At 37.5% G+C, this 18,639-nt stretch overlaps 1 protein-coding gene across 1 annotated transcript in view; it reads left to right on the top strand.

Annotated features, from left to right (window-relative positions):
* The window catches only part of DNAJC27 (DnaJ heat shock protein family (Hsp40) member C27), a 776,435-nt gene that overhangs the window by 376,011 nt on the left and 381,785 nt on the right, over positions 1 to 18,639 (top strand). The gene's annotated exons all lie outside the window — the stretch shown is intronic.

Raw genomic sequence — 18,639 nt, 5'->3', positions numbered from 1 at the left:
TCTCTTTTTGGAATGGGAGTAGTCCTGGCCGTCCCAGCGGAAATGTTCTCTAAGGGTGTGCAGGGTTTCACCTAAGGAAAAATCCTCTGGATGGGAAGCAGACGGAATGAAATCCTCTGCATCAGAATCCTCATAGGTAGATAAGGGTATATCTTGGAAATCAGAAGGATCAGAGTAATCAGATTCCTGATCAGAAGTATCAGAAGGAAAATCAGTTCTGGATCTTTTTGAGGGGAAAGGCTGACTTCCCCTAATAAAAGTAATGAGGTCCTCAGCCATTCTAATCATTTATTTTTGTGGCATGTGGGCCTTAGAATGCGCTTTGGTCGTCGGTTTCCTAGGCGTAGTGCGAGCTTTAGGCCTGAGAAATTCAGTATTTTTGGTTTGAAAGGAAGTCGTCAGTTTAATATGAAGATCAGAAGGCCTGAAAACACCCTCAGAAGCCGGTGCCTGCACAGCAGCTCCTGACCCATCCAAGGTAGAGACATCCGCAGGTTCCATAGTCGAAGAAGCATCTCACGGCATACTGGACTCTGAATGGGTCTCAGTAGAGCCCTGTGAATCTCTAGAAGCAGGTATCAGGGGCTGCAAAAGCACATCACTGAGTACCGGCGGACTGGTGACTAGCTTAATGGTAGCATCGTAGGCAGCCTTGAACCTATGCGGTCTGTCTGTCTTTATCCTTTTGTATTTTTTGGAAGATCGGTAGTCGGATGGCTTACCAAAGACATTTCGGAGTACGCAGATCAAGGGTGAAAGAATAGTTCGGGCGTTGAACAAGGCACAAAATCGACAGCGAGGGACGTTGTGGTCTGGGCCTAAACAGGTGATGCAGTAAGAATGAAAATCTCTGTGAGGTATTTGCTTTCCACAGGAAAGACAATTATTAATTTTTCTGACATCTATTAGAGCAAGAAAAAAGTATCCCCAATGGATTACTTATCTTTTAGAAGACTTCGAGTCTGAAACTCGAAAAATGAAAATTTCAGGAGTCGGCTGACTGGCACTTGCGAACTGCTTCTGCTTCGGGTACCGCACGGCAAGAAAGATTGCTTAAATGGTGTCGGCTGCATGTTTTATACCCCTAATGACCTGACGTCATGGAAGAAGCGACAGCATCTGACTCAGAAATCCCAATACTCTGGTATTCAGGCCAGCTGAGGGTGACCTGCAGGCAAATAACCCAAATGTGATGAGTGCAACAGTGAAACACGAAGAACATCTAAATGTTTCCACCTGTAGCATACAGTCTTCCCTATTTATAAGACAACATAGAATTTTCAGACCTTATCCAGTGTCTTAAACCAGGGGTATCCAGGACTCTGTGCAAGAAGGCCTGGAAAACAGATGCCTTTTCTTTTCTTAGGACAGGAATGTTCCTGTGTGTTTTTCCGCTCTTTCCCTAATATCCATGGTACTTCTGAAGATTCAGAAACAATCTCACAGATCAACCATGGTTCCTCCTCCTTTTGTAAATGGCCAGGACAATTACCACAAGCTTTGTCAAACACTAGCTCTGCCCATCCAAGAACAAGGGTGTCTGATACCCTCCAGCATCAGTCATCTTCAGTTGATTGCCAGGATGATAGGGTCTTAATTCCTTTTAAGTACCTGTTTGTTGAGGATGTGTTACTAATGGAGGCAAGGAAGTCAGCTACTAGAAAATCATATATTAACAAATGAAAAACGTTTTCTAGTTTGTGTCAGCAACATAACCAGCATCCATTAAGGGCTGTTTTTTCTCTGATTTTACAATGTTTGTGTGAGTGACTATCATATGGTCTTTCTTATTCCTTTGTCAAGGTTCATTTATTAGCCATTTCACTAAGTCTACCCATGAGTCCTCCCCTTTCAAGGCAGTCTCATGTCAAAATATTCTTCAAAGGGGTTTTGTGGAAGAGGCCATCAAGTAAACCAGTGGCCCTTCATTGGGATATTCATTTTGTCTTAGAGGGGGGCTTCCAAGATGGCTGCACATAGTTTCAGCTCTTCCAGTGTGAAAACAAAAACTCAGAAAAGAGGGCCAGTGAACTTGTCATTTTGGGTAAGTTGCAGTAACTGGCTAGTAAGTACTCTGCCTGGTTGCCACCAAAAAGAAATGCAGAGAACCTGAAAGAAAATCAGTCACAAACGTTGAGGAAAAAACATTGGCTGGGAAGAATTTTACAGCTGCTCAGCAAAAAGCAGTGCAAGCCCCAGCTTTGGTGCAAAACATGACTTTCTGTTTTCTAGAGGAAATATAAGTCAGATGTACTTGGAGCTGATTTAAATAAACAAAACCCCGAAGAAGTATGTCAACTCAAACAACAAAAGGGTAGAACAATGGAAGAAGTTTTAAACAGATATTCAGATGAGGAATAAAACTGAAAAAATCAGAGGGTGAAATGAAGAAAAGGCTAGCTGAATATGAGACTGCTCAAAAAGAGATGTTTCAAAAAATAATGGAATTAGAGGACAAAGCACATAGGGAAACCTGAGATATTCTGCTGTACCAGAGAAGCTGGAAGAAACAGATTGTATTACTATTATGAAAGCACAAGTAAGCAACTGGATTGGTATTCCATAGCAGGAGTTGTTAATTGAAAAGGCACAACATGTGTATGGTCCAAACCTGGCCATGAGAAAGCAACCTAGACTTTTAATAGTAAAGATGCAATCCTACCAGCAGGAGTTAATTCTGACAAAACTGTAACAGAAGGATAAAGTACTAAAAGTGGGTAACAGTAAAGTGTTTGTGGAAAAATTATTACTCACTGTACACCAGGCAGAAGAGGAGTAAATTTATTCCACTAATCAGGGAATGTCAAGAAGCAGGCATGAGAAACTGCTGTACCCAGCTTTCTTCAGAATATTCTTTCCTGGAGGGACAAATCTTTTTTTTTTATGTAGAACATACTAAGGAGGAAATGCAAAAGTTTGTCCAATGAAAAGTGAGTGGCAATAAAGTCCATAGTGAGACTGTGCCAGTAAAACCTTTACAGTGTTTTGAAGGAAAATGCTTGAGAGATAGAAAAAGCACAAGAGTTGACTAGAAGAACCTGGAGTATGTTGAAAATGAAGCAAAGACTGGATTTGGGAGATGGAGATCAACAAGAAGGAAACCAACAATGTGGAAATTGACAAATAAATGTGGGATTACAGAGCATTAATTATATTTGTGAAACATGACACAACAAGGAAAACCTTAATATTCAACATTTTTTACTTTGTTAAACTTGTAGGGGACTTCAAAGCGTATACTCTACATCATGTCATTAATGTCTGGAAGAACATTTAGGAGAGGGGAGGAGGAAGGAAAGAATTAACTGTAAGTAAAACAAAATTTTGTTCTTAACAGTAGTTTTTTTATAATGCATGACATAACCTGCACGCTGTAAAGTAAAGCTTTCCTCAGTTATTTTTGGGTGTAATAGGGACACTAAAGTAAACAGGAACCCCTGTTTTTTTTTCTTTTTATTTCTTTCTTTCTCCTTGTTCAGTTTTAAGAAATGTAGACACTGTAATGTAAAAAGAGAAGAAATGCCTGGACAGAAGGCATGATACAAGAAAAAACTGGTATGCTTTTTCTTACTCTTGCATAGGTGAATGACTGGATTAAAGCCCTTGCCTTGAGCTAGTAAGTTTTAAGTGGAAGCAAATAAATAAAAAAGAACACTGAATATAATAAAAAGTTTTCCTCTAGAAAAATAAATGAGTGTTTTTAGTAGAGGCAACTATCTGGTTCTCACATTTTTATGGAGACAATCTCATAAGGCCCAATAAAAACACAATACTACTTTCTTTCATTGGCTACAAGATAATGCTCTCTGAAAACATTCAGGTATACTTTTCTAATCTGGGAGAGGAATAAAGATAAGACAAAACCAGACTGCACTTAGTGGAAGTAGAAGCACAGGCTGTACTACGCGTCTTAGCATGGGTAACCTTCCTTATAGGTTAATCCAAGTTTGTGAATGTGGCTGTCACTCTGTGACAATTATTCCTATTAGAAGGGTTAAACTTCAGTATTTGAAGGTGTACATAGTTTTGTGTGTTAGTATTAAGTTAATAGGTTTTAGTGGTGTTCTGGGGTGTGACAAGAAACAACTGTATAAAAGATCGACCTGCCAAACATGAGTGTATGCATGTAACACAAAAGCTAAAACTAGACATTTAAAAAAGCAGCTACATACAACAGATATGAATAATAACTTCTTAACATAATAACACTTTCTGTATTATCTTTAAATGTGAATGATCTTGCAGATATATGCAACAAAGAAAGAGTAGTGAACTGTATAAAATGCAGAGTGGAAATAGCTATGCTACAGGAGACACAATTGGAAAGAACTGAGCGTGTGAATTTGATAAAAAAGGGCTTCAGGAAGATTATTATATCCAGCAGTGATAGAAGAGGAAAAAAGATAACAATGGCAGATTTGTAATAGTACTGGCATGTATTTATATTCCACCTAAAACAACTACAGTAGAGCTTAAGAAAATTTTGGGAGAAATAATCAGCTTTCAGCAGAGAATATTACTTATAGGTGGGAGCTGGAATTTGATTTGCAGTAGTGAGGATGTATCTGGGAGGCCCAGAAGATAAAATATAACAAAATAGGGTTGATGTTTGAATACATTTATGAAAATATTTGGCATGGAAGCTGTGAATTCAGTACTAGGAGTTTAGAGTGAATTTACATATTATTCCACAAGGTACAAATATTTCAGAGGAACATGTGCATTTAACTGAAAGTTTTGAAATGCATCCAATAACTGTTTCAGATCACTCACCAGCAATAACTAAAATAAAAATGCAGAGTAATGAAATAAAAATGAGACACTGACACTTTCCTACCAATCTGTTAAAAGAGAGGAATTTAAGGAATGGGTAGTGAAAATTATTCAGGAGTTATTAGAGAATATAGAAATGGAGTTCATAAATAGATAAACAACAATGCAGAAGCCAGGTCAATGGAAAATCTTTAATAATTAACACAGACTAAAATGTAAAACAATAAAAGCAAGTGTACAGATTAACGCCTTTGCACCTGTCTGGGTGCTTCATTAGATCTATAAAACATTTTAAAACACAAACTAATATAATAAGATAATTAAACCATTCAACCAATCATCATTTTAGACCTCTTGATCTCAAAACCAGTCTTAAAGGGACATGATCATTCAGTCCCTTTGTTCAGTGAGATGCTAGAATAAACATCAATTTTGTTTCAAAACATTGAGTCCTAACATCACCTCTCCTAACTGTAGTGCAATATTTCAAAATGACCATGAACTTAAATATGTGAATGTCACTTTCATTCATTGTATGCTTTGCCAACACATTTCTCTTATCTCCCCTATTAGTATTATATATGTGCTCCCTAATAGGATCCCTCAGGCACCTATTGGTCTTACCAACATAATAACAGTTGCGTACCTCACATACAGCAAATATACCACAGTCCACATAAAGTTTAAATTCAAATAGTCGTCCTCTAAGGGGCGAATAAAGCAACTATCAGTCTTAACATATGTGTATATATTACATGTTCCACATAGAAATGTTCCTATTCTGTTCAGTATCTCACTCTTATGTTCATTAACAGTGCTCAAAGGTTTATAGCATAACATCTTTTGTTTAAGGATGGACCATTCTTAAAAGTAAAATGAGGCTCACTATCAAGCTTCTCTCTGTACTTAGCATCAGACATCAAAACTTGCCAGTGCTTTTAACAATATCACAAATAGAATCAGCGTTGCTCGAATAGGTTAAGGACATTTTAAGTTGACTTTCATGACCACTCCTATTCACCAAACAATCAGCATCTTCTGCATTATAATATGGTCTCATTCTACTATGCCTTAAGAGTACCACATCATTTAGTACTTGCAGAATGTCAGAGTTGGAATAGGTCCTCTGCTGAAACACACTCGCCAGAGTATCAAAAAGTCATACATATCACTATCTTTCATATGTAACTTAGCATTTCTTAAAAAACTGTTCTCTCATAGTATTATTCTTTAACCTTTTTGGATGTATACTGTAAGCGTGTAGCTTATTAACTTTACATGATTTCTTTAATAACATAGTGTCCAATCCAGTAGATGTCTTACAGATATGAATGTCCAAAAAATCTTGAGTAACAGCTGAACAATCAAAAGTAAACCATAAAAACTCAGTTGTATCTTGTTAGTACTCAATAAAACCATTCAGTGCATCCATTGAACCAGACCATATAAAAAAGCCATCATCCACAAATGGACCATAGTATAAGATGGACTCTAGGAAAGAATTACATGCATCAAAAACACATGTGGCTTCTCATTGTGCAAGTACCATGTTTGCATAGCTCTTAGAGCACATCGTTCCCATAGCAACGCCAGTGGTTCTGAACATAGTACTTATCAGCAATGAGAAGGCATTATTAGTCAAGATCACTTCTAGCAGACAACAGATCAAATTAATCTTATCTGCTCTATAATGAGAGTGTTCACTCAGAAATTCTTATGCTGGGTGCACAAGACCCAGGATAAAAAGGTGCCCAATCCTGGTAGGCGCATTGATGCCAGAACTGGAAAAAATGACTGTGTGGAATCCTCAAAATACAGAAACATTCCTACAATGGGGCTAGTCCATGCCCGGGGGGAGGATGCCCCCCGCTGTTGTAGAAGGAAGTAGCAGTCCACAAAAAAATCACAAAACTGATAGGCCAAAGAAGAACCATAAAAACAGAGTGGACAACTGAGGATAAAAAAGGAATTAAGTATTGTTACTGTTTTACAAAATGCCCAGAATTTCCAGACACAAAAGATACAAAAAGATTGAGAGAACATAGAAGAAAGAAAAATACTTCCACAAAAAAAACTGTCAGAAGCTTCAAATAAAAATTGTGTTCACTAATACAACAGATTTGTGAAAAACATTGAGGATAAAAAAGGAATTATGTATTGTTACTGTTGTACAAAATGCCCAGAATTTCCAGACATAAAAGATACAAAAAGATTGAGAGAACATAGAAGAAAGAAAAATACTTCCACAAGAAAAACTGTCAGAAGCTTCAAATAAAAAATTGTGTTCACTAATACAACAGATTTGTGAAAAACATTATATAGTCCAATAAACTTTGATCTGTTTGGAAAAAGAAGCATCTGAGTAAGTACAAAAATATAAACAACAAAACCTAGAGATTTTTGAAAAGGAACCTGGACATTGAAAATTTTACAATACAAAAAAAGAAATAAGACAGGAAAAGTCGAAAAAAAGATTAGTAATGGAGAAGTTAAAGAAATAGAAACTGTGGTTATGTAGTACCTGTGAAGTGAAGGATTCAATGTAGAAAATTTAACTTGGAAATCACCACAGCAGGATAGAGCAATGGACATCCAAATTAAGGAGAAACCAGTGGAACAGGAAGCAACTGGTCAGTTGCCATATGAGGATATTTTGGAGCCTTCGACAGGAAACCAGTATAAATGTTCACTTGGAGCTGGACAGCAAGGGAAGCAATAAGAAACTGTGTCAACAGAACAAGGGAAGCAACAAGAAACTGTGGCAACTCTGATGCAGTGAATGTTGAGGAGTGATATGCCAGTGAGTTCCCATATGACAGAGCAATAGATGACACAGGATGAAATTGAAGAGAATGTGCCATAGGAAGATGCTATAGAACTTTCTATAGAATGCCCGCAGGAAATGGAAAACAAAAAGATGCCCTTAGTTTAGAAGAAAATGTGGTAAGAGAAGAGTTGCTTGATCTAACAGACATATAGACATAGTAAGATCAATGAAAGACATAGACTGTAGAAGGCAGTGGCAGCTGGTGACTTCAAATTAAAGGAGGGCTACAGGAGACAGCTGAATGGGTGGGGCCAATGAGAAGGGGTGTGGCCAACTAGAAAAAAGGGTGGGGCTATTCTCAAAACCACACCAACTGGAACTTTAATTAAATACACTGCCCTGGATGCCAAACCATCATTACAAGAGTCCAATCAAGACAAAATGAAGTGTAGAAGAAAAAATATTTCAATGTATTGGCTACAGGACAACTTACTTAATATCTAGATGGAAAGACAAAGGTTGTGAGGCATGAAAAAATAAATTACTTTTTAAATACATTACTGGAATGCCAGTCAAAATCAAGTATTAAAAAAAGCAGCATTCATCTTAAACCACTTCTCCTTGCACTGCAGTTCTAATTATAATTTATATTCAGCTTTATAAAATTACCAAGTAACATGCTGAAAGTAGCAATCTCTGTGATACCCCCACTTGTAAAAATGTTTCTTATCCAAAAAAGACCTGCTGTCTGACAACAACTATCTGCTTGTTTCATGGGGAAGACATGATCAAAGTAAAAAATGAACAGCAAACAAGAAAAAAGCTCAAGATAAATTGCTTAAAGGATTACTGCACAAGTTATGGACCACACATGATAGATTGGCATTCTGTTTAGTTTATGGGTAAAGCCTGCAAAGATGACTGAAAATCTCCAACAAATGTAATGAGCTTCTGATAATACTGTAATCCTGCCACTCTCATCAAACTAAACAAGCAACTCAGAGGTCAAATAAGTTCTAAAAAAGCCAAATTTGAGGTAAGTTTGGCCTCCCAAGCCAAGGACAACCACAAAGCATTATTTAGCTATTTCCTCAGCCTCAAAGGCAATACACAATTGTGTGCAGAGCTCATTGCAAATGGAGCCACCTATACTGAGCCAGAAGACATAGTAAACCTCCTGGTTGATAAATTCAGCTCCAACATTGCCCCTCTGTCCCCCTCAACCTTCCCTCAGGAAATATCATCAAATATAACTCCCCCTACTCTCACTAGCTAACAGGTCCTTAATGCTCTCTCTACCACCAAGAACACTGCATCAGTGAGTCCAGACAGTATCCCAGGATGCCTTCTAAATAGTTTGAAACATGACCAATCAGGCCTTCTGGAATTACTATTTAACTGTAGCCTCCAAGCAGGTTTCGTGCCTCATGAATTGAGAAAGGCAACAGTCATCCCTCTACACAAAGGTGGGCCATCTACAGACTCTGGAAACTACAGACCCATAAGTCTCACTGGTCTTATATGTAATACCATGGAAAGAATTATCATGGAGATGATCGATAGAGATATAGTCAACCTCCAGACACAGGACCAACCCATTTTGGTTTTGTCAAGGGCAGATCATGCCTACTCATCCTGGTGGACTTCTTTGAGAAGTTCACCAAAGCAATGGATGAGGGAAAAATCGTTCACACTGCCTACCTTTACTTGGCCAAGGCATTTGACACAGTACCCCACTTGGGCATTGTTGACAAATTCAAGAGGTTAGGTACAAACCCGTATGTCACCCGGTGGATAGCCAACTGGCTCACACTCCTTTTTGGCATTTACTTCTCTGAAGTCATGGCCAATGTCATTGGTATCTGGCTGACTAAATTTGCAAATGATTGCAAACTAGGAGCTGTCATTCAATCTCACACTGACACAAATGTTCTCCAGAAGGGGCTAACACAGACAAACAACTGGTGTCAGAGCCATGAACTAAAACTAAATTCCAAGAAATACATAATAGTATCCTTTGAGAAGTCATCCATCCCTGGTAGCTATCATACCGACAACACTCCCCTTAGAGTTGACCCAGTAGTCATGGACTTCGGGACACACATAGACAGTAATCTAGCCTTTGACCATCATATGTCTACAGTGGTGAGGAAATTATTCTATGTTGCACACATTATAAACAAAGGTATGGCATCTAAGTCCAAGGAAGTCATTGTTCCACTGTATTCTGCATTCAGACCTATCATCGAGTACAATGCCCCTTTTGGTATGTACCTAACCAGGCATATCTAACAATTTGAATGTCCACAGAGGTTTCTCATTAAAAGAATACAGGGTGTAAGTACAATGTCCTGTGAAGACCACCTCAAGGTCCTATCCCTGTATTCTGTCTCCTACAGGCTTTTGAAGGGAGATCTCTACCTGACATACAGGTCATTGTCAGACCCCACCCTGATGGACCTCCTGCATCTCAGCAAAGCAAACAGTACAAGAATTGCATGTTCTAAAACCTTAAACCTTGCCTGTGATAGAAATAAGACCTGCTAGAGAGATAGATATGTATCCCAGAGACTACTCCGTCTATGGAACAGGCTCCCCATCCATAGGAAACAAGAGTTCCTCCCTAACCCAATTCAAGTGCAACTTGGACAATTGGATGGGAAACCAGAAATTCATCCCTGGTTTGGTACCTATGTCTCTAATGGACACAGGTAATCCGTAAATATTACATCTCCCATGCCCATGCTTACATATGTCAAGGGTATTAGAACTTGTCAGAGATTTGGGATGCATGATTAGACTTAAAAAGGCCTTTGTGGTCATTACGTTAGCCTAGTAAACACCTATGAACCTATAAAAACTGGACAAGGCAATGGTGTGGATTTCTGCAATGAGATATGGCTACTTTTCCAGACCAGGGTGCTTCAAACTTCGATTGGGAACTCTAAGCAATGTGTATTAAGATAGCTAATGGTGCATAAGTGAGGGCAATAGAAAGAAAGAGGTTTCAGGGGCATTTAGTATATCACTGTAATGGGAAGGATTGAAATCTTTCATGTTTTATGTTGTAAAAATGATGATACATTTATCCTTTTTATCTCCAAATTGCAGATATCGGTATATGATCACTTAAAGGATCAATAAAAAGTTTGATTGGTTCCAGCTTTTGTGAGGCTATAAAAAGACTAATTTCACTGAGTTGCTACATATAGGCAGACAGATCAGTTTTACTAAGTGATATTTCCACCTTGAGATATGCATGAGTAAAAGTGGAACCTTCTCAATCAGTAGTCAAACCTCCTGTGATGATCTCTTTTGGTTCTGTGTTAGCTCTTAAGCCTTTGAGAATTTACAGCATTGATATCCTAGTCAGAATATGGTCACTCACATCGCTTTATAATACCTAAAATATGAATTGTATGTACCAGTGTTCATAAGTGTGACAAAGGAAATTTCACTGAGGCATATCTAGCATTGAGATGTGCAAATGTATAAAATGTGGGCAGCTGGGACTACCCCCACATCTGTGTAAGGGAAGCAAACATTGTGCTTGTGAGTGAATTAACAGTTGGGGATGGTCTTGACATGAGAAATTTTATCAGGAAGCAACATAATGGCCTGAAACTAGTGCTGGACTGATAGCCAAACAGGCATTTTATTCCATTTCATTTTTTAACTTGTTTTCATTTTTAACTTTTCTGTCAGTTTGATGTTAATTTGTGAAGGCTGAGTAGTGGGAAGGGCAAGAGACTGATCATTTCAAATATGAATGTGACTTCCTTCCTGTTTCATTCATTGCATGGTAGAAAAAGTCATCTGAGTAGCCATCACGGGTGCTTCTGGTATGAGCTGCCCTCTTGCACAACATCTGATTTAGTAATCAGGGAAAACAGGAAGCTGGTCTAAAGATTTGGTCGGTTTTGGCTTTACTGGATAACCATGCTGGTGAGAGAATGCCAAGTCTGAATAAAATTGATTGCTGAATCTATGTCAGTGTTCTTATAAGGGTATGTAGGACAGATGCAGGCTAAGAAGTTTCCATAGTGCTTCTTTGTCATGATATATATGAGGACACTCCTGCTGCTGAAATATATTCCTTCATAATTAGAATTATACACTATATTTTAAAGTTTGCAGTTCTGGTATTAACCTAGGCTCCTGGTCTAGCAAAGTAGCCATGTCTCATTAAAGAAATGCACACAACTGCCCTGCCCATTTCTTAACTGGGCAGTTACTTATCTCCACATGGTGTTAATTATGCCACAATAAGCTTTTCTACAACTACAAACTATAACATAGATTGCCTGTTCCATCTCGCACAATATTTGCTGTTTTATCCCATCCCTATTGTAGATTATATAATCCAAAGCCTATAGTCTTTATTTTTCTCCATAATGTTAATGCTGCTTATTCCTTACTTTTGAGTCCTTGAGGAATAATTGTCTTTTCGTTTCTACAGACTCATAAAATAATGTGAGTAGATGCTGATTTTAGAACCAAGGCAGACAGGTCTTCAGTCCTCCAAACCCCAACAACAATGCTTTGCTTTTTTTGAAGGAGGTAAGCTTGCAATATTTCTGTGTTTGTTTTAGTGGAGTTTCTGATTCTATTTCATGTCCATGTCATCCATGGAGAGTTACTGGCCAATGAAGATGACACTGGGAATAAAATTCATTGAACAGTATTTATCTGCCAGAAATACATTTCTTCACTCACTTCCACAAAAAAAAACAAATCAGAAGGTAGAAAAGGAAAATAAAGGAATGAAATAACTCATGTTGTGTCTTCTGAAACAGAAGCCTAAATATTTCAGAAAAGGAAAATATGCAATAATTTCACAAAAGAGAAGAAGTGTAAGAAAAAAGGAACTAGAACAATTACAAAAAAATGTGACTGGTGGTTACCATTTGGAAATTGCCAAGATATTGAAAAGTTAATCACAAATGAAACATGAGCTGAGTGATTCAGTATTTTGAGAAACAAGAAGTAAAAATTATTCCAGCAAACATCAGTTTTACATCAGGCTGAAAATTCCTCAGTCCATCATCAAAACCACTCAAGTTTCAGACAATGAAATATAAGCTCATACAAACCATGAGGTTTCAGATGGAAAAGATAAAACTTCACCTTTATTTAATATATTACAGATCCTTGGTAATTCAGTTTCAACAGCCTTCTAAGGGGACAAACAGAATGAATGACTGAAAACTCCTTCTTTTAGATAGCTTTCAGTTCCTAGTCCAACTAATGAATTCTTAAATTGGCTTATTTTACCATATAAGCACTTGCCAGTTTATCTTTGTATTTAAGCCTTTTGACAATTTTGATACTTCAAAATAAAGTAACTCTGTTAAAGAACCAATACTTAACATTTTCTCTCAGATATAATGGTCTGTGTAACAAAACAGAAAACTTAAGTCATCCAAAGCATGTCACATTTCCATTAAATGTCTTGCTGCTGCTATCCACATTACCATACAGCTGATAGCACAAAGAAGCAACTTATTCATCCCCGAGCTACACACAATAACAAACTGCTTTAGTGTCAGCCACGCGAACGACACACACCAACTCTCGGTCAAGAAATGCAGGGAGGGAGACAAGAGAAGCACACACAAATAAACACACAAGCTGACTTAAACTGGCAACGATTCAAGCAGCTCTTAACAAACTTTTAAAAGAAGCACCCCTACCTCCTGCCAAGTAGTCTTCCCTTCTGGATGTTTGATAAAGTTATTGCTATTATTAAAAAAAAATTCTATTAAAAAAATCCAGAATCCCTTGCAGAACAATTCCAGCATTACTAACAACTGTGCTAACGCTACTAATTGTTTCTCGCTCTCTTTTTTGAGAAGAGAGCGAGAACCAATCAGTAGCAATCCAGCCGTCCATGTCACGTATGTGCCTACAGACATGGCAGTCCGAACACCCTTCTAATTTACTGTGCGGGCAGTGCGGTTAAACCGCATAGACTTCTGGGCATCACACTGATGCCTTTTCATTAATCTGGACTGCCTTTACAGCAGTCAGAGAGTAGATAGTTACGTTCTAAAAAAATTTTTAAAAAAACCTGGAACTCGACGAGCATGCGTAGTTCGAGTTCCGGGACTTTGTGGACTCGCTCAGAAGTACAACATAGCACACACAAAATATTAATATATATTTTTTTATTAATCTCAAATGTCATTACACTTCAATCTTTTTCCTGGGAGGGCTGCAGTCCTGCAGTCCAATAGCAAGAGCCGCCCCTGGTAGAAGGTCAATAAAACCCAAAAAGTCAGAAATTTGATAAAACAAATGAACACAGTAATTAGGACTGTCCATACAGATCCATGTGATATAACTTTTACTTATTTTACATTTGTTTACCAGGTATTGTGCGACTGGGCAAGAAGCCCATTTTCAGCAGAGACCCAGGGAGAAAAGTTCCCAAGCAATGGTTACAAAAGTTAAGATAAAAAGAAAACAATATACACATTGTACAACTGAGTAAAGTTACATAGGTAAAAGTACAAGGAAATTAAAAGATAGAATCACTGAACATAAATCCACAATTAAGAGAGGGGTACCTAGTAATGCTTTAGCAAAACATATTATGGATCAAGGGACAGAGCACAGATTTAAATTTCGTGTAATAGACATGAAATTTAAGAATCGAAAGGATGGTGACTTGAATAATGTATTGGAATTATGTGAACTGGACTGGATTTTAAGGCTAAATGCAGAACAATGGCCAGGTATAAATATATCTGCAAGTATAAAACCTGTATTAAAAAAGAGACAATTAATGTTGAAGGGTATTAAATAAATTATTTATATTTTTATTTTATGTATATGGAGTAACAATTTCTATGTCTATGGTTTTAAGAAATTGTTGGCTTATAGATATATGAGCATGTTTTGGATGATATGTATATTCATTTTTTTTATTTTATGTACATACATATATATATATATATATATATATATATATATATATATGCAACGACATCTTATAATAACGAAAGTCACTACAGCGAAATGAAACCATCGACAGTTGAAAACATTGACAGTACATGTATCACGAAAAGTACAGCAACATGGGTCCTGCAAGGGGAAGTAGTATGGGTACAGTATCATATCATATCCTTTACTTCCCCTTGCAGGACCCATGTTAGCGCTACTTTCTGATACATGTACTGTCGATGTTTTCAACTGTCGATGGTTTCGCTTCATTAGTGACTTTCATTTTAAGATGTCGCTATTTGATATGAACCCCATATATATATATATATATATATATATATATATATATATATATATAAATGTAAATACTAGTTTTTAGATGTACCTTAAACAGTTAATTATTTTAATTGATGGTTGTGTCAGGTGGTTGTTCACTGAGCATATAAATGTTGAATTTGCAAAATGGAGTGCACACTAAAGAAGGGACTTTTACCCAAAAGCTCTGTGACTTGTTATTTGTGAGTTTATTAAATTATTTTACGCTTGTATTTCTTTGGAGTTTTTTTGTTTTTACAAAGGCTCCATTACCCAGCCTCTACCAGAAACAATTGGTTGCATATAGGCGGGTTAATTATACGCTTTATGTACTTTTGGGAGCCCATATATCACAGGAATATGAGGATACTCAACCAGAAAGTAGTCAAACATTTCCTTATTAATTGACCCTTCCATTAACAAATCATACACACAGTTATTAACACACACTGTCAAATTATATACATCAAACTAAGTATGTTTTGTATATGTTGTGGCATCATTCAACATTGTAAACATACTTTCAGTATAGTCCGTAGTGTTCATTACTACAGTCCCTCCCCCTTTATCTGCCGGACAAATATATGTCATCTCGTTCAACTAGATCACACATAGCCTTGTACTGGAGTTTATTCAGATTAAAAAAATGGTTGTTTACAATTCTTAATGAAAAAGTCATAAATATCATCTTCACATAACTTGTCGTGTGCTTCAACAAGCAGGGGATTTATTGGTAAAAATTGACTGGGCTTTCTCAATTCAGAAACAGATATGTCGCCTTTACCAAACATCAATCTAAGTGAACTATTACAATTCTCAACGATATGAAACACTTCCTTAAGAGGTTAGCGCGATGGTCTGATAATAATGATGTTAGAGACTTATTTTTTAGTTACCATGGATGTGGTATCTTTATTCACTGTTATTCGAATGGGATTGGTATAAAATATGTCAGACAGTTTCTGAGTGAACACTGATTATAGAGCAGATGAGATTAATTTGATCTTTCTCTGCTAGAAGTTATTTTGACTAATAATGCATTTTCATTTGTGTAATGCTTGTAAATGTAAACTGCTTAATATGGTTTGCTAGCTTTTCTATAAATGTAAGTTTGTCTATGTCACAAGTGATAATTCAATAAAGAGGAGAAACTAACCCTTACTTCATTTGAACCAGTTAATCTGGCTGACATAAGGGTGTTAACATGGAAAACATTTTTACTGAGTGTTCTGACCTCTGCAAGAAGGGTATCTGAACTGCAAGCTCTTATGGTGAATCAACCCCATCTTATTTTCCATAGGGACAGGGTTTCTTTGAGAACTAGTATTCCTTTTATGCCTAAAGTGGCATCCAAGTTTACTTTAAGCCAAACTGTCCATTTCCTCATTTTCTTTCCTGAACCTAAAAACGAGGAAAAAATGGTACTGCATACTCTGGATGTCTGTAGATAACTTGGGTACTATCTTGACAGAACTAAATCTTTAACATCTTCAGATCAATTGTTTATTTCTTGTGAATGTAAGAAGAAGAGACAACTTATATCAAAACAAACTATTTCCAAATGGTTGTCTAGAGCAATTACCTTTTGTTATATTTACCATAACAAATCTATTCCAGCCAGGGTCAAGTCCTACTCTACTAGTGCCCAGGCCAGTTGTTTTTACAGCCTCTAGATTGGACACCAACACTTCCACAGTCCTCTACAAAGACCCTGTGGAGGCTACCATGGCTGAGAAATTAGGGGCATCCTGACTGATCTTCTACAGTGGCCTTCATCAGATGCCTGAGCCAGAGCACTTGATGAAAACACCAGTGTCACCTCTGAGGTGGAAGGTGAGATCTTCACCGTTTTAGCACATGATGAAAACACCAGTGTCACCTCTGAGGTGGAAGGTGAGATCTTCACCATTTTAGTTAGAGAAGAAGTTAAGGAGTCTTGTGCGGAAGTCCAGCAGTCCACATAGATCCTAGGCTTCCAGAGCAGTGCCCCAGTGAAAAAGACAGACAGACCCTGCTTCCCAGCACTCATCCTCTAAGTAGTAACCCAGTGAAATTTTTATTTCTCTTCCTCCTTCCCATGTTTACTCTGAACAGTTGTTCAGTCTGGTGCAAAGCTTGTTGAAGGTTGTACTTGTCCTACAACCAGGCAATGAACCATTAGTGTCAGGTGTCAAGAAGGTGTCTTCCAAAAGGAGAAGATTTCATTTCCTTCTCAGGTTGAAAATTCACAGGATGGTGAAGGGGAGGAATTGGATTATTCCTGTCAGATGTTTTTCTCTCTGGATTATGATTTAGACCGAAAAAAAACTGTCTCATCTCATTCCCCTTCTGAAGAAATCTCTTTTAGATTCATTCTTAACAGAATTAATGATTTCTTTAAAAGAAAAGCATTTGAGGACCCCTCCAAAAAAGACAGAGCCTGGATGCATCAAAGCCAGTGGCAATTTCTCTTGTTCTAGAAGTAACAGAGAATGCTTTCTTAGCAGCCTCCCAGGAACCCAACTCTCAGTCCCTTGCATCTAAGAAATGATTTTGTACAGGTGCAAGACACACACAAATACCTGTAAAGGAATCCAGTGGGATATACAGGTATAGTGTCTATGGATCCAAGTTGATTCTTGCATTTGTCACCCTTTCTAATTACAATAAAAGCAGGGTCTTGGGCAGATTTAGGAAGAAGGACTGTATGTCTGCTACCCTGAGCTTTAAAGCTATTAAATGTTAGACACATATGATCAAGTTGCAGATGACCATCTTGGAGAGAAGGCTGGGGAGGTATATGTTTCTCTGAGCGATCTCAGAGGTAGTATATAAATGCAGCATGAGTGTGGAATGTTGGGGGGGGGGCTGCAGAGAGTCAAAGCCTCTCTGCACAACTCTTTTTCTTAAACTTTTTTTGAGTTTGAATGTTTAAACTCAACTTTGCAGTCTCACAGTTTTTACAGTCTCTGTTGTGCAACTCACAGTTATGGCAGCAAGCCACTTTGTATGCCTACCACAGAGTTGATGTAAGGTACCACATTATTCCAGGAACAAAAACAGTTGTCTAACCACCTTGTTGGATATACCTTAGTAGTTTGACTGTAATCATCTAAAAAACAATGGGCTCAAACAATATATTTCAGCTTTATTCTGTCAGACAAATACACTACACCCCCCTCGACAAGCTGCATCAGTGATCATAAGTGATTATGTAACTGCCTCATATAAGAAATGGAATTGTTCTGTCGTTGTATAAGACTTTGGGTGAGCCTTGTTTGGAGTCTTATGTGCAGCCTTATATGACTTATGGAATGAAGACTGACATGATTGAAAAAGTGCAAATGAAAATGCTTAAAAGGGTCTGTCACTGTCCTTCAAAAACAAATTGCTTTGGTCACAACAGTAAAGCAGCAACGGTGCAAATGTAGATACTTGAGCACTCAAAGTATAACTTGCTTGAACTGTAAACTGCACAAAATCATGAGCATTTTGGAGAAAGTGCACGGCTTAAAATGTAGTAGGAATGAGGAAGGTGGAAGGAGGAGGTAAGATTTTCAAAGTCATTTTATATAAAAGAATTGGAAGAATATTTATGGAGAAAGTGGCGGAACTATTAAATGGTTTGCTTTCAAAGTTAGTAAGTTACTGGAACATAGTAATGGAGTATAGATGTAATGGCTAGGTGCTGAGTTTGAGCAAGCAGAGATTTACATTGCTTTTTAAAACTTTTGTTTGCATTTCACTGAAATTCTCAAATACTTATGTCAGTAAAACAAACTCTGAGTGCCATTCTGAAATCCTTTTGATGGCAGGAGGTTGCTAGATTCCAGGGTAGGACTGCTAAAGCTGAAGGATCC

Source organism: Protopterus annectens, chromosome 2.part1 (assembly GCF_019279795.1).
Source record: "Protopterus annectens isolate FY-2018-M chromosome 2.part1, PAN1.0, whole genome shotgun sequence".
NCBI lineage: Eukaryota > Metazoa > Chordata > Ceratodontiformes > Protopteridae > Protopterus > Protopterus annectens.
Note: the sequence above shows the minus strand (reverse complement) of the source record. Positions and strands in the feature narration are given on the sequence as shown.